This window comes from Nicotiana tabacum, chromosome 8 (genome assembly GCF_000715075.1).
Source record: "Nicotiana tabacum cultivar K326 chromosome 8, ASM71507v2, whole genome shotgun sequence".
Lineage (NCBI taxonomy): Eukaryota > Viridiplantae > Streptophyta > Magnoliopsida > Solanales > Solanaceae > Nicotiana > Nicotiana tabacum.
In genome coordinates this window covers 190,160,951-190,185,119 of record NC_134087.1, presented here as the reverse complement: position 1 = coordinate 190,185,119, position 24,169 = coordinate 190,160,951, and the positions used below count along the sequence as shown (strand labels likewise).

The 24,169-nt window shown below is 41.2% G+C and overlaps 2 pseudogenes; both read left to right on the top strand.

The window, feature by feature from the left end:
- Nucleotides 1-9,311: 9,311 nt before the first annotated feature.
- Nucleotides 9,312-10,880, top strand: LOC107818895 (sugar transport protein 12-like; annotated as a pseudogene).
- Nucleotides 10,881-10,925: 45 nt separating this feature from the next.
- Nucleotides 10,926-18,733, top strand: LOC142163455 (zeatin O-glucosyltransferase-like; annotated as a pseudogene).
- The last annotated feature ends 5,436 nt before the right edge of the window (nucleotides 18,734-24,169 follow it).

Sequence of the window (24,169 nt, the reverse complement as noted above, 5' to 3'; positions counted from 1 at the left end):
AATTAAGTGTGCGGACTTGGTCAGCCGATCCACAATCACCCAAATAGCATCAAACTTCTTCAATGTCGGAGGAAATCCAACCACAAAGTCCATAGTGACCCTCTCCCACTTCCACTCGGGAATAACCCTCAGCTGAAGCAAGTCACCCGGTCTCTGATGCTCATATTTCACCTGCTGACAATTGAGACACCGAGCTACAAATCCCACAATATCTTTCTTCATTCTTCTCCACTAATAGTGCTGCCTCAAATCCTGATACATCTTCGCGGCACCCGGATGAATAGAATACCGCAAGCTATGGGCCTCCTCCAGAATCAACTCTCTAGGCCCATCCACATTGGGCACACAGATCTGGACCTGCATCCTCAACACACCATCATCACCAATGGCCATATCTCTGGCATTATCATGCTGAACTCTATCCTTAAGGACAAGCAAATGCAGGTCATCATACTGGCGCTCTCTGATGCGATCATATAAGGAAGACCGAGAAACCACACAAGCCAACACCCGACTGGGCTCCGAAATATCTAGTCTCACAAACCGATTGGCCAAGGCCTGAACATCAACTGCAAGGGGTCTCGCCCCACTTGGAATATATGCCAAACTACCCATACTCACTGCCTTTCAGCTCAAAGCATCGGCCACCACATTGGCCTTTCCCGGATGATACAATATAGTGATATCATAATCTTTAAGCAACTCTAACCACCTTCGCTGCCTCAAATTAAGATCCTTTTTCTTGAACAAATGCTGAAGACTGCGATGATAGGTGAATACCTCATAAGATACGCCACACAAGTAGTGCCTCCAAATCTTCAATGCATGAATTATGGCAGCCAACTCCAAATCATGAACAGGGTAGTTCTTCTTATGGGGCTTCAACTGACGAGTAGCATAAGCAATAACTCTACCTTCCTGCATCAATACACAACCAATCCCAACTCTCGAAGCATCACAATATACGGTATATGAACCTGAAGCTGATGGTAAAACCAATACTGGAGCTGTGGTCAAAGCTATCTTGAGCTTCTGAAAGCTCTCCTCACACTCGTTCGACCATACAAATGGGGCACCCTTCTGAGTCAACTTGGTCAAGGGCGATGCAATGGATGAGAATCCCTGAACAAACCGGGGATAATAGCCTGCCAACCTAAGGAAGCTATGAATCTCTGTGGCTGAAGACGGCCCAGGCCAACTCTGAACCGCCTCTATCTTCTTCGGATCAACTTGAATACCCTCGTTGGACACCACGTGTCCCAAGAAAGTCATTGAACTGAGCCAAAACTCACACTTGGAGAATTTTGCATAAAGCTTATCCTCCCTGAATCTCTACAATACCACTCGCAAATGCTCCGCTTGCTCCTCCTGACTACGTGAGTACACCAGAAAATCATCAATGAATACAATAATGAACGAATCCAAATAAGGTCGAAATACACTATTCATCAAATGCATGAATGCTGCTGGGGAATTGGTCAGCCCGAAAGACATGACAAGAAACTCATAGTGACCATATCTAGTCCTGAAAGCAGTCTTAAGAATATTTGAATCCCTGATCTTCAACTGGTGATAGCCCGAACGGAGATCAATCTTAGAGAACACCCTCGCTCCCTGAAGCTGGTCAAATAAATCATCAATGCGAGGTAAATGATACTTGTTCTTAATTGTTAACTTATTCAATTGCCTGTAATCAATGCACATTCTCATTATGCCATCCTTTTTCTTCACAAACAGAACCGGCACACCCCACGATGACATACTAGGCCGAATGAACCCCTTATCTAGGAGTTCCTCAAGCTTCTCCTTCAAATCTTTCAACTCTATGGGTGACATACGATAAGACGGAATAGAAATGGGTTGAGTGACCGACACCAGGTCAATACCAAAAGTAATGTCCCTATCCGGTGGCATGCCCGGCAGGTCTACAGGAAACACATCAGGAAAATCCCTTACAACTGGGACAGAATCAATACTGGGAGTCTCAACTCCAACATCCCTCACAAACGCTAAAAATGACAGACAACTCTTCCCAACCATATGCTGGGCCTTCAAGAAAGAGATCACTCTACTAGGAACTTAATCAGTCACGCCACGCCACTCGATCTGCGGTACACCCGGCATAACCAAAGTGACTGTCTTAGCATGACAGTCTAGAATAGCATGACACGAAGATAACCAATCCATGCCCAAAATAACATCAAAGTCCACCATGCTCAATAGCAATAGATCAGCTCGGGTGTTCAGACCCCCAATAGTCACAACACATGACCGGTACACACGGTCCCCAACAACAGTATCGCCCACCGGGGTAGACACATGAACAGGTAAAGTAAGAAACTCTCGGGCCAAATAATAAGCAAAATATGAGGACACATAGGAATAGGTGGAACCGGGATCTAATAATACAGAGGCATCTCTGTGGCAGACTGAAATAATAACTGTAATGACAACATCTGAAGCGATAACATCTGTCCTGCCTGGAATGGCATAGAAACAAGCCTGGCCACCGCCTGATCGACCTCCCCCTCTGGGGCGACCCCTGGCTGCCTGACCTTCACCCCTAGCTGGCTAGGTGGGTGGTGAAGTAATTGGAGCATAGGTTGAGGGCTGACCCCTCTGCTGAAACTGACCATCATGAAGTTGAGGGCACTGCCTCCTCATATGTCCAAACTTTCCGCACTCATAACAACTACCCGGTGCTGGAGATGGGGACTGAAGGGAACCCTTCGCACTGGAGTAACTAGCAGATGCACTTGGCGTAGAAGAACCCTGAGCTGATGGAGCACGAGAAGAACTCTGAGCTGGGAGGGCGCTGAGTGAAGACTGGCCCTGCTGAGACCCATGATGACCATAGCCTGAAGATGTCCCACGATATTCTGGACGGGCCGACTGAGCAGGCCTGAAAGAATGACCTCTACCATGCTGGAACTGGCCCCTCGAAGGAGCACCACTGTAACTGCTCAATCCTCGAGGCCTCTTGGCCTCCCTCTCCTCTCGCTCCTGATAGCGAACCGTCTCAATCTCACGAGCGATATCAACCACCTCCTCGAACTTAGCACCCAATACTCTCTTTCTAGTCATCAGAATACGGAGATGGTAGTTAAGGCCATCCACAAATCTCCTGATCCTCTCACAATCTATCGGAATTATCCAAATGGCATGACGAGCCAACTTAGAAAACCTCATCTCATACTGGATCACGATCATATCCCCCTGCGTCAACCACTCAAACTGCCTTCCGCAACTCCTCTCTAAGGGACTGCAGTACATACTTCTCCAAGAAGAGAGCGGAGAACTGCTGCCAAGAAAGGGGTGCTGCACCGACAGGCCTACGCCTCTCAAAATCCTCTCACCAAGAAAAGGCAGCCCCCGAGAACTGAAAGGTAGTAAATGCCATACCACTAGACTCAAGAATCCCTGCTGTATGGAGCATCCGCTGTCACTTGTCAAGAAAACCCTAGGCATTCTCGCCCTCAGCACCACTGAACGACGGAGGCTGGAGCCTACCAAACCTCTCACGACGACGCTGCTCATCATCCGGCATAACTGGTACTATAAACTCCTAAACTGGTGCAACCGGTTGGGCTAGAGGTGCCCCCGGTGTCTGTAGTCCCTACACTGCCTGCTCAGGTGTGCGAGCAGCAGGGGTCTGATTGCCTCCTCCGGCCTATGAACTGGTGCCAGCACGATAGGCATAGCTGGTGCCTGAACTGGTGTTGCTTTAGCATCCGTAACTGTAGCCTGATCCGGAACTAGGGTAGTTAGTGGATCTGTAGGTGCTGCCCTCACTACTCTGCCTCTGTCACGACCATGACCGCGCCCATGACCTCTGGTGGTCTCAGCTGGTGGCACTGGTGGTCGTCCACCTCATCCGGTAGCTCGCGTACTAGCTATTTGTGAGAGAATAAAATAATAGAAGTTTTAGTTCTTGGATTAATAAAGTTGCACGACAAGAATTTCAAGAATGTGAAGTTTTTCCTAAAGGTTCTGCAGCCTCTCGAGGATAAATACAGACGTCTTTGTACCGATCCGCGAGACTCTACTAAACCGGCTCTTGACTTGCGAGACCTATGTAACCTAGCCTCTGATACCAACTTGTCACGACCCCAACACCCGGTTGTGATGGCGCCCAGCACACTGCTAGCCAAGCCTGACAAAAAAACAACCTTAACCCATTTCTCATGCAGTTCATTACTATACATCACAGTTAGTTTACCAAATCATCATATTAGAAGTCTGAAGTAAGAGTTAAACATGTGGAATTTCAAATAATAATCCTACTACAAAGCCCATATAGATCCGGTGTCACAAGCCTGAGCCTCTAATACAGGTTTACCAATCTAATACATATCAGTCTAGGGAAATACGGATAAAACAAAAGAATAGAAGGGAGAGATCAGGGCTGTGGATGCCATGCATCTACCTCGATGCTCCCGGATATACGCTGCTCAACTGAAGAATCCTCACTCAGCCTCAGATGCAACTGGATCTGCACGCAAGGTGCAAGGAGTAATTTCAGTACTCCGACCCACTGAGTAATAAACATAAATAATGGTCGAGAAATAAGAAATCATGGAAGAACACAGAGTAATCTATAATCCGGCAGTTTAAAACAAATAATATGGAAGCGATAGACCAATGTAATCGAAATATGAAAGATACTACAACAGATAAGCAGATAAGTGACAGTTAAATAAGATAATGCAACATATAGTACAGTACCCTACAGTACCCACTGCGGCGCGCAGCCCGATCCATTTATTTATCATCGACGGCTCACTAAGGTGTGCAAACTCCTGGAGGGGCCCCTTACAGCCCAAGCGCAATATCAAGCCACCTCGTGGCATCAAATCTAGGCCCTCGGCCTCATATCAATATCAGTATAACACTGTTGCGGCGCGCATCCCGATCCCATGGTATCCTCACATTTGGCCCTTGGCCATACTCAGTCCGGAAATCATATAATCCCCTCGGGTATTAGTAAAACAGTAGTTCTTAGCCCAAAACATCATTTAATATATCACTTTTGTATCAAAACCGAGTAAAAAATGGCTGAGTTGTGAAATAGTGGAAAAACGATACGACTGAGTTCAAGTAGTAAGTCAAAACAGTGAGGAAATAATGATAAAACTCCCCGTAGGGTTCAAATAGTTGGGATGAAGCCCAAATAGGGCAATCAGTCCAAATAATGATGATAACAAATAAGCTTCAATCAAATACGCGGTAAAAGCATCACTCGGGACGGACCAAGTCACAATCCCCAATAGTAAATGACCACACGCTCATCATTAAGCGCGTGTCTTACCTCAATATAGCACTACGATATGCAAATCTGGGATTTCAAACCCTCAGGACATTATTTACATTCATTACTCACCTCGAACCGGCTAAAGCTCTAGCTCACTATGCCCTTGCCTCTCAAATCGGCCTCCTCGCGTGTCGAATCTGACCAAAACTAGAACGAATACGTCACAATAGGCTAAGAGAACAAAACCCAAGCGAAAACAATCGAAAAATATAAAAAATCCCGATATTAGCAAAACCCGAGGCCCGGGCCCACTTCTCGAAACTCTGAAATTTTCACATCATTAGATTCCTTATCACCCTGCGAGTTCATACATACCAAAAGTTCTCAATTCCAACCTCAAATGGTCCCTCAAATCCCAATTTAAAAGTTCAAAATTCCAAGCCATAATTCTTCCAATTTTAGCTTAAATTCCATGAATTTCTAGTTTAATTTCACAATAGAATCACGTTTTTGGTTCATAAAACTTACCTCCAATCAATTCTCCTTGAATCCCTCTTCAATCTCCCTCAAAGAGTTCTCAAAATGATCAACTATGGTGGAAAAATGGTTCAAAATCGCGGCGGAAATGTCTTATAAACTTTCTGCCCAGTTCTGATATTTCTTCTTCGCGAACGTGGTCAACGTCTCGCGTTCGCAAAGCAAAAACTTACATTGACCAATTTTTGCCCTACGCGAACGCGTCATACCAATCGCGAACGCGATGCTTCTTCCTCCTACACCTTCGCGAATAGGACAACCTTACGCGAACGCGAAGAACAAAATGCCTTGGACCCCAATTTGCTCTGCGCGATCGCGAGTGCCTTCTCGCGAACGCGATGCACTGCTTCCCATCCTTTCGCGAACGCGAAGGCTTAATTCTAGTCTTCGTCAAATCCTTCTACGCGAACGCGACATACCCCTCGCGAACGCGAAGGGTTATTTTCTGTAACACCTGAACTCCCAAAATTTGCAACTTTTCGACTTAGAAAATGGTCCGATTGACCACCCGAAACTCATCCGAGGCTCCTGGACCCTCAACCAAGAGCACCAACATGTCCTTAAACCTCATTAAAACTTGTTCCAATCATCAAAACACCTCAAACAACACCAAAATCATCAATTCTCATCGAATTCAAGCCTAAATTTCTAAAAACATCCGAAATATGCTTTTAATCAAAAATCCAACCAAACCACATCCAAATAACCTGAAATTTTGTACACACAACCCAAATAATATAACGAAGCCACATCAACTCTCGGAATTCCGTTCCGACCCTCGGATCAAAATCTCATCTATCAACCGGAAATCGCCAAAATACTAACTTCGCCAATTCAAGCCTGATTCTACACCGGACCTCCAAAACCACTTCCGATCACACTCCTAAGTAACAAAATCACCTTCTGAATCTAATCGAACCATCCGAAACTCACTTCCGAGCCCTCTAACTCATAAGTCAACATTCGGTTGACTTTTCCAACTTAAGTCTTCTTAAAAGAGACTAAGTGTCTCATTTCTTACCAAAACCACACCAAACGCAAACCAACCAACTAGACCACATAAAACACGGCTAACGAAGAATAAAGAAGTAGAAATGGAAAAAACGGAGCGGTAACTCATGAGACGACTGCTCGGGTCGTCACATTCTTTCTCGACCCAAATAAGACACTCGATCCTTGGATCATCTTCTTCAACTATTTGACCAATGCTTTTTCAGAAATAAAAATTGAACTTGAAATGTGAGTAATTTTGGTTTTTAGATAGCCGGTCAGATGTTAATTTTATAGGGGTCAAATAACGATTTGGTTAGGGATATGCCATGTGGATATATTTTAATTAATTAACAATACGTGTTGTCTTCCGTCAACCACTAGTCGTCAATAAACCCTTTTAATGGTCTATTAACCCTAAACCCTAACCCTTAACATTCAACCTAAATCAATATCCATCCTTAATGTTCGGTGTCAACTTTAGGTTGCGTCCTCCACTCTTATTGTGGTCGAGGATAAACACATGGTCCTTAACAAACCCCTTAATGGGGGGTTTTGGATTTTTCTTCTTTTTTTAAAAAAAAAAATATATTTATATAGATTGGGACAAAAGTGTAATAATTAAAACATTGGGGGATAAAGTCTAAACTTTCCCTTTTAATTTTAAATTAACCCAAATCCCATTTATGCACTAATTAAACAAGAAGGTCAGTCCTAAAATAATTAAAACTTGAATGTGAATTTGCAATTCAAGTTTAAAAAAGGGTCAAGTGTCTACGAGGAAATAAATTTAATTATTTGTCAAAATTATCACATGAATAAAGTTATTTTTTAATTAACTAAACCTTTGTGATACATAAATTTGTTTCCATATGAAGAATATTGAAGATGAAAGAAATCAGAAAATACACTAAACTTGGTTGTAGTTAGTATTAAGAATCAAATTAGTAAAATGCAAAGTTGACTCAATAAGAATGAAATAGAAGAAGACAAAATATATTCTAAATGGGTTGCTATTAATTTTTTTTTTACTTTTTAATTTATCCAACAAATGACAGTTCTCTATATTGTTTATGAATTAGGTTATTTGTTGTAACATATATTGGTACCTCAATTTTGATCATTGTATATTATGAATAACCAATTTTTTTATGTGCCAAAGGGCAACAACTTCATTTCCAAATTTCTAAAGGATCAAAGTATTAATTTTCAATTAGAGTTATCTAACAACTTTTTGAAGAGTCCTTGATAAATATATTTTTGTGGTACATGTTTGTTTAGTATTATATTATAATAATAACAACAATTTTCATGGGTATTCCCACAAAAGTTCCCAGAAATCACAACTAGACATCTGGTAACTTTTGTGGTACAAAATTTCTTTATTTATTGAGCTCAAATACATTATTTGATACTCCATTCTTTTCAAAAATCATAATGCTATTTTTTTAGTACGTTTAAGAAACTAATAATACTTTTTAAAATTTACAAACAACTCAACATAAATATTTTATTTTATATTTAATGATAAACTTTTATAGTCACTCAGATGTTAACAAAATTCAAAAGTCTTCATTTTCTACTTTCTTAAATATTATATCCAGTCAAACTACGTAATATAAATTGAAACAGATAGATAATATTTATCTAATTCTTTAAAGCTATATACTCATTGATATAGTTACACGCGTAACTCGCAGCCTAAAACTAATATAATATAGATATAGGTATAAATATAGATGAATTGATGATGATACGATGATAGGTTTACAGTTTTTCGATTCATTTTATTTGAAATTGCCCGTATATCTTTTTACATTGAATTTCCCATAACTTTTCCTGATTATATAAGATCACGGATATTCTATACAGAATTAAGACATGAAACGAAATACTCCATATTCTACTCAACTTAGGAAATTATATATATGCGGGTAATTATTTAAGTCATAAACATACTAATAGCCCGTTTGGCCAAGCTGCAAAAATTAGCTTATTTTGAGAAGTACTTTTTTTTCAAAAGTGGTTTTCTCAAAAGTACTTTTGGTTGAGAATCATTTTCTATTTGGTTAATTAGTTTGAATAGCACTTCTTAGCAGCAATTAGTGTTTGACCAAGCTTTAAAAAACTGATTCTAAGTGTATTTTACTCAAAAGTACTTCTAAAAAAATGCTTTTGGAGAGAAGCTACTTTTTTCTGTTTCTCCAAAACTACTTTTGCTTCTCTTCAAAAACACTTTTTTCCTTCCAGAAGCTAGCCCAAACACCTCAATTTTTGGCTAAAAGTGCTTTTGTCCAAAAAAAGGACTTTTGGCCAAAAATAAGCTTAGCCAAACAGGCTATAAGTACAAAAAAATACAAAATAAGAATAAAAGGATATCCTAATCCAACTAGTTTTGCAAGTTATAAACCGATCTTGGTTTTTGATATCTATATATACCCCTCTTTCTCCACGCCTACGGACACCATCTCAAACACTTTATATAATCTTACTTTCTTTGTTCTGCATAGTATTTTCTTTGATCAATATCTTCATGGCTGGTGGGCACTTTATCCCCGGCGGTGGCGGATACAATCCAGATGAGTACCCAGGGAAGCTAACAGTGTACGGAGCCATGACTTGTATCATGGCAGCAATGGGAGGGTTGATCTTTGGCTACGACATTGGAATTTCAGGTGGAGTTACTTCCATGGATCCTTTTCTCAAATGCTTCTTCATGTCTGTTTACCAAAAAGAGGCTTTGAACACCTCGACCAACCAGTACTGTAAGTTCGACAGCCAGTTGTTGACCCTTTTCACGTCTTCTCTTTACGTGGCTGCCCTGTTTGCGTCCATTGTTGCTTCTCATGTTAGTAAACAACGTGGTAGAAAAGTTACTATGGCCCTTGGAGGTCTCTTTTTCTTGATAGGCGCCGTCCTCAACGCTGCTGCTATCCATATTAGCATGCTCATCTTCGGTCGTATTCTTTTGGGGATTGGTGTCGGATTTGCTAATCAATCTGTCCCTATTTATTTGTCAGAAGTTGCTCCCTACAAATACAGAGGGACTTTCAACGTGTTATTCCAAATGGCTATCACCATTGGGATTCTCACAGCGAATTTGGTCAACTTTGGAACTAGCAAAATGTCTGGCGGTTGGGGTTGGAGGGTTAGCTTAGGAGGTGCAGCCGTGCCAGCACTAGTTATCCTGGTTTCCTCACTGTTTCTCTCTGATAGTCCGACTTCGTTGATAGACAGGGGAAAGAAAGAGGAGGCAGAGCAATTGTTGAAAAAGATAAGAGGAGTTGATAATGTGAATGCTGAATTTAATGACCTTGTTATGGCGAATGAAGCATCCAAGAAAGTAGAAAGGCCATGGAATAATCTTTTATTCGTCCGAAAGTATAGACCGCAGTTGGTTTTGTCAATTTTGATTCCATCGTTACAACATCTTACGGGAATTAACGTGGTCATGTTCTATGCTCCTGTGCTATTCCAAACATTAGGGTTTAAGAGTAACGCTTCGCTTATGTCAGCTGCTATCACTGGCTGTATCAACGTGGGTGCAACTTTTATTTCAGTATTTTGTACAGATTAGTTTGGGAGGAGAATGCTCTTCTTCTGGGGTGGCATCTTCATGTGTATATTCCAAACAGTAGTGGCAGCTCTTATTGGGGCAAAATTCGGAACAACAGGGAATGCAACAGATTTGCCACTTAGGTTTGCAGCTTTAGTGGTTGTCTGCATCTGTATATTCGTTGCTAACTTTGCATATTCATGGGGTCCGTTAGGATGGTTGGTTCCGAGTGAGATTTCTCCATTGGAAGTTCGATCTGCAGCACAACGTATTACTGTATCCATGAACATGTTTTTCATTTTCGGAGTTGCACAAATATTCTTGAAGTTGCTATGTGGGATGAAGTTTGGTCTATTTATCTTCTTTGCGGCGTTTGTGTTAATAATGACTGTGTTTGTCTACTTGTACGTGCCCAAAACAAAGAATATACCAATTGAAGAGATGTCTCAAGTTTGGAGAGAACATTGGTACTGGAAGAAGTTCGTGGATGATGCAGAACCAAAGCCACAAGGGAATGACTTAAAGCCTTCAAAGGAGATAGTCTAAAATAAAGGTGTTTATCGGGAGGGCTGGGACGAGCTGGACACAAAAATGGTCAGCCCGTTAGGGTTACAGGCGGGTTGTAAGCGGGCTGAAGTTAACGGGTTGGTGGCAGGTTGGGATTTTTCGGGTCCTATAGGGCCCGTACTGGTTCGGGCCTAGCGGGTTTGGGCGGGTCGGGCTTTCGTTTTTTTTTTATTTTTAATTATCTTATATTTTTCTTTTTTAATGTTATTGATAGTTAAGTACTTAAGTGTTTTCAAACTTTTAAGGGTTAAAATTAAAGATTAGAATTGAACTTTTAAGGGTTAGAATTAAAAGAACAAACTAAAAATCTAAAATTTGCAAACTAAAAGTCTAAAACATAAAACATATTAACATAAATGCATAAGTCTATATAAAAAATATTGAATAAGAGTATAAGACATTATGCAATATAAAAAATTCACAATATTTAAGTAACTTTGATATATTTATTGAATAGTATATAGTACTTCTAATTAATTTGCGGGCTATCGTGGGCTGAGGCCCGTTAAGAACCCGTTAAGCCCTTAACGGGTTGTGGCGGGTTCAGGTACCCGTTTGGCGAAAACTTAACGTTACTAGCCCGCCTCCCGTCCAACCCGTCCCAACCCGCACACATATGCACAGTAACGAGTTGGCCCGGGTTGAATCGGGTTGTTAGCGGGTCAACCCGGCCCGATTAACACCTTTAGTCTAAAATATAGGATAGAATTGGCACACAGATGAAAATAGTTCATCGTATAGCTAGTTTACTGTTTTCTCTCTTTGTATACTCCATCTTTTCTTTTTCTAATGTTTTGGAGTTTTTTTGGGTGTTTTTAGACTTTGTTATTTTCTATAGTAGTACTATTTTTCTTTCTATTCAATATGTAATCTTGTTTTCAGTAACAATTATTTCTTATGATATGCAAGAGTAGTTTTTTATAGTAGTAGAAGTAGACTCAAAAGAGCACCTTAATTAGCAAAAGGCACTCTTGACCGCAAAACTGTAATAAGTCTGTCTCAAAGGTGTGCAAAAAACGAATTGTCTATTAGGCTCAGAACCTTTTAGGTATAAAAAGATTAATGGTTAATACAAATATGCTTGTTAAATGTTCAATTTGCAGTCCGAAACAAAGTTTTGTCTAGAGCTTTTCGCGAGTTGTCACAATTTTGTCTAGATCTCTTCTCGAGTTGTCACACTTTTGTCTAGAGCTCTTCTCGAGTTGTCATGAGAATTATGTCATCAAACAATTATAACTAACTCAATTAGATATTGTTCACTTCATTAAAAGGCATGGACAAATAATATTATTCATGTACTTTCACTAAATATTCACAAACCGATCATCCATACAATAATCTTGTAGAGTTAATTTTATTCAGAACATTTTTCGCCTGTTTAAGGATATATATATATATATATATATATATATATATATATATATTCTAAAGTTACTGGACTTATTTAGCAAAATTAATCAGGCCAATGAACTTCAACTACTGATCAATAGTCAAAAAAGAAATATCTCTTGTTTTTATTTCCCAGATCTGCATATGGCATCATGTTTATCACGTGAATTTTGGCACTTGACCATATAAGATAAGGCATTTCCCATCGTTAAGCCAAAGCTCATTGTACAATTTTCATTTCTTCTTTTATCACGTGATTGTGGTCATGGTTCCATTTCTTGAATATAGCCGTCTCAATCAGTTCTTCGTTCTTGCTCGTTTCATCGCCTCTCATAATATACCAGTACACTTCCTCAGCCTTGTTGATCAAAACCAAGATTTGAAACTGCGCGTCCAAAGTGATCTCAAGGCCTCTGACATTCATTTCAATGACCTTTTGATACCATCTTCTCCTTCAGAAACAGAAGATACCGAAAGTGCTGGCGCTAGTGTGCTTTCGATTGCTGTGTTTGATACACAAACTTGAAGATCCCATTCGTAAAATATGCCTTGAACTCTCCACCATTGCAAAGGATTGGTACTAATTCAGGACAATGCTATGAAGCATTCTATGGGGGATGTGTTTTCATTTCCAAATGTCGAGTCTTATATTTTTCACTCCGATTAAGCTTTTACTAGATACTCTTTGCTCCGTCAATGTCATGATCATGATTACATTGTTGTTGATGATGATCATGACCAAATAGTTTGGCAATTGCAGGACGAGTTTCCTACGATGGAGAGCTGAGGCATTGTTCGTTAGAATGGCACATGAATGGACACTCAACTCTAGAGAATTCATGAACTCCCATAGAGATGTGGAAGGAAAGTACCTTGATTTATTACTTGCCAATAATGAAAAATACAAGAAGCCATTGTGGGCTGTTGGTCCACTTCATATGCTGCTAGAATCACACGAATCTAGTGACAGAAATTGTATTGGTCAAAATATGACCACTTCGACCAGGGTGGCCACGATCCCATTCTTGCCACCGGATAGAAGAGGTCAATAGAGTTAACCTCATCCCTCCTTTAAGGCATTCGACACAGAAACAAGGGCAATGCCTTCCCACGACAAGGAAACCCCACTTAGCCAAACACGTCAAGTCGCGACAGGGGTAAGAGGGTTATTTCGACTATATATACAAGCAAAAGGAAATTCCCATAGGGGAGGGGGGCTCTCCCTCTCCCTCTCCCTCTTTCTAGAAAATATGTAAACACACCTCTCCAAAGAAAGAAGAGGATTGGTGATCCCATATCTTCATCAGATCCAAAAGGGTCCTAAGGTACTTGTATTTGTCTATCATTCACCTTTATTAAATGAAAGAAGATTCGTCTCACTGAAGATCGGGAGAATCTTTTCCTTTATTCACATTTTTTGTTACTTAATGCATCTTTCTTTATGTTATTAAATCTGGCCATAATCGCTATCAACATTTATATCCGGCTATGTTTTATAATTCATAATATTTATCTCGGATCTAGAGTTAATTATCTTTAACTAGGATTAACCCCTTCATCTTCTTTGATTGATTTGCTTAAAAAGAGTTTAAAATCTTTTGAGCCAAAAAATTTGGCGCCGTATGTGGGGATTTTCTAGTTAAAATTTTAGTTTCCTCTAGATCTGGAATTCAATTCCAGTTTCACGTTCTGTTCATGGTAGATATTAAATAGTACGGTTGTCTACCATAACATGGAAAGACGAAATAGCTTTCTTAAACTCTCTTTCGCTTTTGCAGCTTCAAACTTTTAATATACTATCCGTATAAGAGAACATTCATACAACTTCCGCATTCTTTAAATGGCAAATCAAGGGCTTCAATTGCACGAAACAAACTCAAGAAAATGACAGCCCATAGAACGTTGAAGTGGAAAAAGCGGGCAGATGGAGCAATCTTAACTTTATGTTTGAAATATCATAATATGCTATCTGTACAACAAAAAAAATGAACTTTACTAAAGCGGACAGCCACACCAAAATTGGTAGCGGCCACTGAAAGCATAACCGAAGGGAATATGGTCACTCCTCTCCACTCGTCGACCGATCAAATCGAGGTAACAAACGCTTTTATTTTGTTTTAACTAACTATTTCTCTAAGTGGAATAGAAGTAGAAGCAAACTGGGACTCCCCCAGGATATACATCATATTCTCCAATGCAAGCAAAATTAAGCAAACTAGGACTCCCCCGGAAAATACATCATATTCTCCAATGCAAGCAAAATTAAGCAAACTGGGACTCCCCCAGAAAATACGTCATATTCTCCAATGCCAGCAAAATTAAGCAAATTGGGACTCCCTCAAGGAACACCCCTTAAGGCCAAGGGCCTTCACCAAAAGAAGAGTTCGACATCGACCAAACGATGACGGGTTAACATTTTGATAAGTTTGAAATAACACCCTTTAAGTCCAAGGTCCTTTGGCAAGAAGAAGAGTTCGACATCGACCAAACGACGACGGGTTAACATTTCGATAAGATCGAAATAACACCCTTTAAGGCCAAGGGCCTTCGCCAAGGAGAGGAGTTCGACATTGACAAAACGACAACGGGTTAACATTTCAATAAGTTCGAAATAACACCCTTTAAGGCCAAGGGCTTTCACCAAGAAGAAGAGTTCGACATCCACCAAACGACGATGGGTTAATATTTTGATAAGTTCGAAATAACACCCATTAAGGACAAGGGCCTTCGCCAAGAAGAAGAGTTCGACATCGACCAAACGACGATGGGTTAACATTTTGATAAGTTCGAAATAACACCCTTTAAGGTCAAGGGCCTTCGGCAAGAAGAAGAGTTCAACATCGACCAAACGACCACGGGTTAACATTTCAATAAGTTCGAAATAACACCCTTTAAGGCCAAGGGCCTTCGGCAAGAAGAAGAGTTCGACATCTACCAAACGACGAAGGGTTAACATTTTAATAAGTTTGAAATAACACCCTTTAAGGCCAAGGGCCTTTGCCAAAAAGAAGAGGTCGACTCCTACGGCCAAGAGCCATCGCCAAAAAAGAGGGGCTCGACCCTTACGGCCAAGGGCCGTCGCCAAAAAGAAGAATTCGGCCTCGTCCGAAATGACATTCGGCCTCATCCGAACCAACATTCAGCCTCGTCCGAATCAACACTTACGACCAAGGGCCATCGCCAAAAAGAAGAATTCGGCCTCGACTGAAACAACATTCGGCCTCGTCCGAATCGACCTTACGGCCAAGAGCCATCACCAAAAAAGAGGAGCTCGACCCTTACGGCCAAGGGCCGGTGCAAAAAAATAATAGGTCGACCCTTACGGCCAAGGGCCATCGCCAAAAAGAAGAATTCGGCCTCGACCAAAACAACATTCGGCTTCGTCCGAATCGACATTACGGCCAAGATCCATCACCAAAAAAGAGGGGCTCGACCCTTACGGCCAAGGGCCGTCGCCAAAAAAGAATAGGTCGGCCCCTATGGCCAAGTGCCGTTGCCAAAGAAGAGTTCGACATCGATCAAACGATGACGGGTTAAATTTCGATACGTTCGAAATAACACCCTTAAGGACAAGGGACTTCGCCAAAGAAAAAGAAATCGGCCTCGACCAAAACACCATTCGGCCTCGTCCGAATCAACATTCGGCCTCGACCGAATCAATATTCGGCCTCGTCCGAATCAACTTTCGGCCTCGTCCGAATCAACATTCGGCCTCGATCGAAACAACATTTGGCCTCGTCCGAATCAACATTCGGCCTCGACTGAAACAACATTTGGCCTTGCCCGAATCAACTTTCGGCCTCGTCCAAACCAACATTCGGCCTTGTCCGAATCAAATTTTGGCCTCGTCTGAATCGACCCTTACGGCCAAGGGCCGTCTCCAAAAAAGAATAGGTCAACCCTACGGCCAAGGGTCGTCGCTAAAGAAGAGTTCGACATCTATCGAACGACGACGGGTTAAGATTTCGATAAGTTCGAAATAACACCCTTAAGGCCAAGGGCCTTCTACAATGAAAAAGAATTTGGCCTCGACCGAAACAACATTCGGCCTCATCCAAACCACCACTCGGCCTCGTCTGAATCTACATTCGGCCTTGACTGAAACACCATTCAGCCTTGTCCGAATCAACATTCAACCTCACCCGAATCAACATTCGGCCTCGTCCGAATCAACTTTTCGCCTCGTCCGAATCAACATTCGGCCTTGATCGAAACAACATTCGGCCTTGTCTGAATAAACTTTTGGCCTCGTCCAAATAAACATTCGGCTTCGTCCGAAACAACATTCGGCCTTGTCCGAACTAACATTCGGCCTCGTTCGAAATAACACAGCCTCGTCCGAATCAACCTTGGTCCTTGTCCAAATCAACATTCGGCCTCGTCCAAATCAACATTCGGCCTCGTCCAAATCTACATTCGACCTCATCCGAATAAATCTTCGATCTCGTTTGAACCACGACGGGTTCACATTTCGACAAGCTCAACACAACACCCTTTAAGGCCAAAGGCCTTCGCTAAAAAGAAGGGTTCGACCTCGATCGAACGATGACGGGTCAATATTTCGACAAGATCAAAATAATACCCTCTAAGGCCATGGGCCTTCGCCAAAAAGAAGAGTCCTACCTCGATCGGACAACTACGGAATGATATTTCGATAAAAGTTTGAAAACGCACCCTCGGTGCTACGAGCCATCGCCAAAGAGAGTTCAAAAGTTTCCTAAGATCTGGTACTGTCAGAAAATATAAAGGGAAAGAAACACTGGGACTCATCACGTGGGAATCTACCTTGCACCAAAGTCGCGAAAATTAAAAACACAAAAGTACAAGGCGAATAACAACAAAAATTCTTCTTTATACAAAGTCACTGCGAAAATAGTTGCGGATTACATACGGCATGGATCAATAGTCAAAAGAGACAACTATCTTTTCACTCAGTGTCGTCATCGCCACCGTCATCATTACCATCTCCATAAGGCTCGTCAACATCACCATCCGTACCCCTCATTAGCTTTGGATGTCGCCACGTCGTATCCACAATTTGTACGAGCCTCACGAGCTTTCGTTCGCGCTTCATTAAAAATTGCCTCAGTCACAGTGCCTGTTTCCCGCGCCACCCAAAATACGTAGAGCGCAACTAAGGAACAGAATGAGGGGTCAGATTCCTCTAAACTACGTCGTATGCGTGTTCCGTCCGTTGGGCCCGACGAGGCACGACCCCGACGAACAGAGGGACTAACTGTATTGGTCAAAATCTGACCACTTTGACCAGGGTGGCCACAACCTCATTCTTGCCACCGTATAGAAGAGGTGAATAGAGTTAACCTCATCCCTCCTTTAAGGCATTCGACATATCAATGAGGGCAATGCCTTCCCACGACAAGGAAACCCCACTTACCCAAACACGTCAAGTCTCAGCAGGGGTAAGAGGGTTATTTCGACTATATATACATGCAAAAGGAAATTCCCACGGGGGGGGGGGGGGGCTCTCTCCCTCTCCCTCTCCCTCTTTCTAGAAAATATGTAAACATACCTCTCCAAATAAAGAAGAGGATCAATGATCTCATATCTTCATCAGATCCAAAAGGGTCCTAAGGTTCTTGTATTTGTCTATCATTCACCTTTATTAAATGAAAGAAGATCCATCTCACTGAACATTGGTAGAATCTTTTCCTTTATTCACATTTTTGTTACTTAATGTATCTTTCTTTATGTTATTAAATTTGGCCATAATCGCCGTCAACATTTATATCCGGCTATGTTTTCTAATTCATATTATTCATCTCGGATCTAGAGTAAATTATCTTTAACTTGGATTAACCCATTCATCTTCTTGGATGGATTTGCTTAAAAAGTGTTTAAAATCTTTTGAGCCAAACAAAAATCGTCATGAATGCCTAGAATTTCTCGACAAGCAAGATGCTACTTCAGTAATATTCACATCGTTTGGAACAAACACTAAGTTCTCACAAGAGCAGATCAATGAGCTCGTGCTTGGTTTAGAGTAGAGCCAACACAGATTTATTTGAGTACTAAGAGAGGCATATAAAAAGATGGGCGTGGAGAAATTCGAAGAGAAAGAAGGAAATAAGATTAAATTACCAGAAGGGTTTGAAGAGAGAGTGGAAGGAAGAGGAATGGTGGTGAGAAATTGGGTACGCCAATTGGAAATCTTGGGACATCCGTCTACGAGTGGATTTTTGAGTGATTGTGGATGGAAATCTTGTTTGGAGATAATTAGCATAGGAGTTCAAATAGCAGCTTGACCAAACAATGCAGACCAGCCCTATAATGCTGGTTTTGTAACTAGTTTTCTGAAAATTGGAATCTCTGTGTGGAGTTAGGCTCGTAAAAAAGAATTGGTGACAGTATACATGTCTTTTGTGCATTTGGGTGATGATCCACCAGAATACCAGACGACGGGTTTCAAAGATTTCCTGTCATAACCCGGATTTCCCACCCTATAGAGTCATGATGGTGCCTACTGATGAAAGCTAGGCAAGCCGAGTATTATAAATTCATTATCCCTTTTTATTAAGCATATTCAATAATTCAAAGTAATAAGTGATTTAAGCAACAAAATAAACTAAATAACCAGAAATGCAGAAGACGAAAACTTAATCATTAACCGAATATTTGCTACATAATTTGAAATACAATACTACCCAGAATTTGGTGTGTCACAGACTATCTAAGAATACCTAAAATAAAGTCTTAATGGAAATACACAAGTCTGTCTCTAAATAAGTAATAATAGAAAGTGAAAAGATAGGAGGAGACTCCAAGGCCCGCAGACATATGCAGGACTACCTCGGATCGCCTGAATGGACTGAAGACAACACCCTCACTACAGTCCTAATGCTCCGGTATTAGTATCTGCACATAGTGCAGAGTGTAGTATCAGCACAACCGACCCCATGTGCTGGTAAGTGCCAAGCCTAACCTCGGCAAAGTAGTGACGAGGCTAGGACTAGACTACCAAATAAACCTGTGTAGTTAAATCATATACAGCGTAAATAAAAGCAAACAATTACAGCTAAAGTTGGGCGGGAGAAACATGCCGCGGGGAGTAACAGATAATAATAGAATAACAGTAGATAAATGTTAGGAACACCATAAATCAATTACCAGGAAAAGATAAGGAAATAAGAAACAAGTACACATGTAATATCGTTGCACGCGTGCAACCCAATCCCATTTCATATAATACTGTTGCTGGCGTGCAACCCTCCCATTTCATATAGTACCATTGCAGACGTGCAACCCGCTCCCTTTTCATATAGTACCGTTGCAGGCGTGCAACCCGCTCCCATTTTATATAGTACCTAGTGAGTGCGGGTACCTATTGTGAGAGATGTGATATTGCCCGAGGGGCTGTTGCTGTTACATGTTATTTTTCGAGGGGCTAATTAGGAGTGATTGTAAGGTAGCCTGAGGGGCTGGTTCTGTTGATTTTTTGCCCGAGGGGTAGTTGTGGTACATATTTTGCCCAGGGGCTGTTTACATTTCTATTCTTTTACTCACTATTCTCATCACTCGTTTGAAACTATTGAAAGTGGTTTTAAAAAGGTTTTACTGAACTAAGTTGTTTTTACGAGTTTTATTAATTTACTATATTATTCTGGGCATATACTTTTTTGTTGTAGTGCTATGACGTGAAATTACCTGTTTTCTTACAGCTCAGCTACTTTTACTTTTATTACTTACTGAGTTGGCGTACTCACATTACTCCCTGCACCTTGTGTGCGGATCCAAGAGTCTCGGGACATGATAGTGAGTGCTGATTAGTCTTCCAGCAGGTATCCGGAGTTGACTAGGTAGCTATTTGACGTTCGCAACCCAGTGCTTCTCCTTCCTATCTTATTCATATTGTCTTAGTATTTTGTTTTCTGACTATGTTGTCCTTTCTTATTCCTAGACGAGTTGTAGTTGATCATGACTGGTAACACCCGATGTTGGGCTTTGTTATATATTTTCCGCACTGTTTATTTTCATTATATTATGGGATTTTAGCTAATTAATGGCTTAAAATGACGTATTATGAATTTCTGGTTAGTTTGGGGTTTGTGTCGGTTGTCATAGTTTCACATTAGGCGCCATCATGACCGGGTCAGTTTTAGGGTCGTGACATTCAACTCCTCGCACACATGATGCCTAGGATTTTGATGAAAGCTGGCCAGTTTACAGACTTAGGCCAAGATGTGTTTATGAAGAAATGGTTTTTTCAGCAAAGGTAAATTCAATGTGTCATTCATTCATTTTACTCATTTGTTTGGTTTGTTTAGTAACTAATTGTATCTTTTATTATTGTAGTAAAATCAATTGAGTATATGTAGTTAAATTTATTGACTCCCTCCTAACTAGTACTCTGATGGTGCAACTTAATGACAAGCAAATAGATTTATTCAGGAAAAAGAAATTACAGTAAATATCTTCAGGGGAAGGATGGACCTGTCACGACCCTAAACTAACCTGCTCGTGATGGCGCCTGTCATAAAACTAGGCCAGCCGACACAAACCCCTACCACCAACCAAGCAAGTATAATAAGCTATTTAAAGACATTAATAATCTAAAATCCCATAGAATAAAGTAGGATAAAATAGTGCGAAAACCAAAACACAGCCAAACATCAGGGGGTCACCAGTCATGAGCATCTACAACTTGTCTAGGAATATGAAAAGACAACATAGTCTTATACAAAGCTAGTACAGAGCGAAATAAATATTGGAAGGAAATGCACTGGGCTGCGAACGCCAAGCAGCTACCTAGTCAACACTGAAAAAAGCCTGCTGGAAGAAAATCAACACTCGCTAGCGTGACCCGAGACTCCTGGATCTGCACACAGGGTACAGAGAGTAATGTGAGTATACCAACTCAGTAAGTAATAAAAGTAAAGGCATCTAAGAAGTAAGAAAAGACAAAAACCATAGCATAATGCTACCACAAAACAGTATAAATCCAGAACAATGCAGTAAAGCAATAAAAACTTGTAAAAACATTTCAGTTCAGTAAAACCCTTTTAAAACATCATTCAGTAGTTCAAACGAGTGATGAAAACAGTGAGAAAAAGGAAAGAAACATAAAATAGCCCATCGGGCAAAATATTAACAGAACTAGCCCCTCGGGCTACCTCACAATCACTCATATCAGCCCCTCGGGCTACCTTACAATCACTTGTATCAGCCCTTCGGGCAATAACGTGAAACAACATTAGCCCCTCGAGCAGTATCATATCTCACAGGTACCCGCTCTCACTGGGTGTGTTCAGACTCCGGAGGGGCTCCTACAACCCAAACGCTATCACAAGCCATCTCGTGGCATAACAAAATCAGGCCCTCGACCTCTCATATATCACAATCAGTACACATGTTGCGACACTCAGCCCGATCCCATAATAATCCTCACCACACAGGCCCTCGGTCTAACTCAACCAGAATCTCTCAAGACCCTTGGGCAATAGTAAAACATGATGCTAAACCCAAAATATAATTTTGAAATATCGAAAACGGAGTAAATATGGCTGAGTTATGAAAGCAGCAGAATACAACATGACTGAGTATAATTATGAAGTAAAGACAGTGAGGAATAGCAGTAAAAAGCCCTTAAGGGTCCAAAACAGTTGGCACGAGGCCCAAATATGGCATTCAGCCCAAGACATGATAGTACTTTCCAAAACACAATGATATCAAGCAGTTCTAAATCAAATATGCGACTTAATATTCATACAGGACGGACCAAGTCACAATCCCCAACGGTCCATGACCCCACGCCCGTCATATAATGTGTGCGTCACCTCAAAGTAACACAACGATGTGAAATCCGGGGTTTCATACCATCAGGACAATATTTATAATCATTACTTACCTCAATCCGGTCCAAATTCTATCCTGTGATGCTTTGCCTCTCGATTCGGCCTCCGAATGCTCCAAATCTATCCAAAAATAGATTTATACCATCAAAATTTTCTAGGGGAACAAAGCCCACTCGAAAATAACCAATTTACATCAAAAATTCCGAAATTGGTCAAACCCGACCCCCGGGCCCACGTCTCGGATTCAGATCAAGATTGCAAAACTAGAATCCTTATGCTCTCACGAGTTCATACATATCAAATACATCAAAATTCGACCATAAACGACCCCTAAAATCCTCAAATCAAAATCCCAAATTCCAAGCCTTAACTCTCCAATTTTAGGCTTTAGATTCCGTAAAGTTCATGTTTAATTAGGTAGAAATCATAATAGGATAGAGTATTAAGTCCATAAATCTTATCTCCAAGTGTTCCCTTTTGATTCCCTCTTCAATTCTTCTCAAAAAGCTCCAAAATCACTCAAAAATGGTGAAAGTTAGACCCAAAATTGCGGACAAAGACTATTTAAACATTTTGCCCAGGTGACCCTTTCCTTCTTCGTGAACGCGGTCAACGCCTCGCATTCGCGAAGTACAAAATCTGTTGACCACTTAAATCCTTCATCACGAACATGACATCCTGAATGCGAACGCGAAGCTTCAGCTCCTCAACCCATCGCGAACGCAACCTCTAGCTCGTGAACGCAAAACACAAATGAACATGGACCCAGCTGCTTCCATTTACTCTACGCGAACGCGAGAAACACATCGTGTTCCTGGTGAACACTGAACCTAACCCTTCGCGAGCGCGGGACCCACATCACGAATATGAAGGCCAAACTTCCTGCCTCACACGACATCCTTTCGCGAACGCGAATGCCAAATGTCTGCAACACCAATAGCAGATTTTTCTGCAACTTCTCAAACATGATTTTGATCCATTTAACCACCCGAAACTCACCTGAGGCCCTCGGGACATCAACCAAACATGACAACACATCCCATAACATCATTCAAACTTAGTCGAGCCTCTGAATCACTCAAAACAATACTAAAACACCAAAATACCATCGGATTCAAGCATAAGATTTCCAAAAACTTCCAAATTCCGCTTTCGATCAAAAAGTCTATCAAACCTCGTCCGAATGACCTGAAATTTTGTACACACGTCACAAAAGACACAACAGACCTACTATAACTTCCGGAATTCCATTCCTAACCCTATATCAAAATCTCCCATATTAACGGAAAACGCCAAAATTCCAATTTTGCCAATTCAAGCCTAAATCTCCTCCGGACCTCCAAAACATATTCCGATCACGCTCCTAAGACCCAAATCACCTCCCAAAGTTATCCGAATCTTCGAAATTCACATCCGAGCCCTTTTTCATATAAGTCAACATCCAGTTGACTTTTCCAACCTAAGCTTACTCAAAAGAGACTAAGTATCTCATTCCTTTTCAAAACCTCTCCGAATTCGAACGAACCAACCCGATAATACATAATACAGCTGAACAAGACAATAAGAAGCATAAATGGGGGAAATGGAGCGGTAACTCATGATACAATTGACCAGGCCATTACATCCTACCCCTCTTAAACAGGCGTTCGTCCTCGAACGGGTTAAAAAACATACCTGAAGCCTCAAATAGGTGAAGGTATCTACTCCGTATCTCCCCCTCGGTCTCCCAGGTAGCCTCCTCCACGGGCCAACCTCTCCACTGCACTTTCACTAAAGCTATGTCCTTTGATCTCAACTTTCGAACCTGACACTCCCAAATAGCCAGTGGCTTCACATCATAAGTCAAATCATCATCTAATTGAACCGTGCTGAAGTCCAAAACATGAGACGCATCGCCAATATACTTTCGAAGCATGGAAACATGAAATACCAGATGTACACTCGATAAGTTGGGTGGCAAAGCAAGCTCATAAGCCACCTCCCCAATCCTCCGAAGCACCTCAAAAGGCCCAATGAACCGAGGACTCAATTTGCCCTTCTTCCCAAATCTCATAACACCCTTCATGGGTG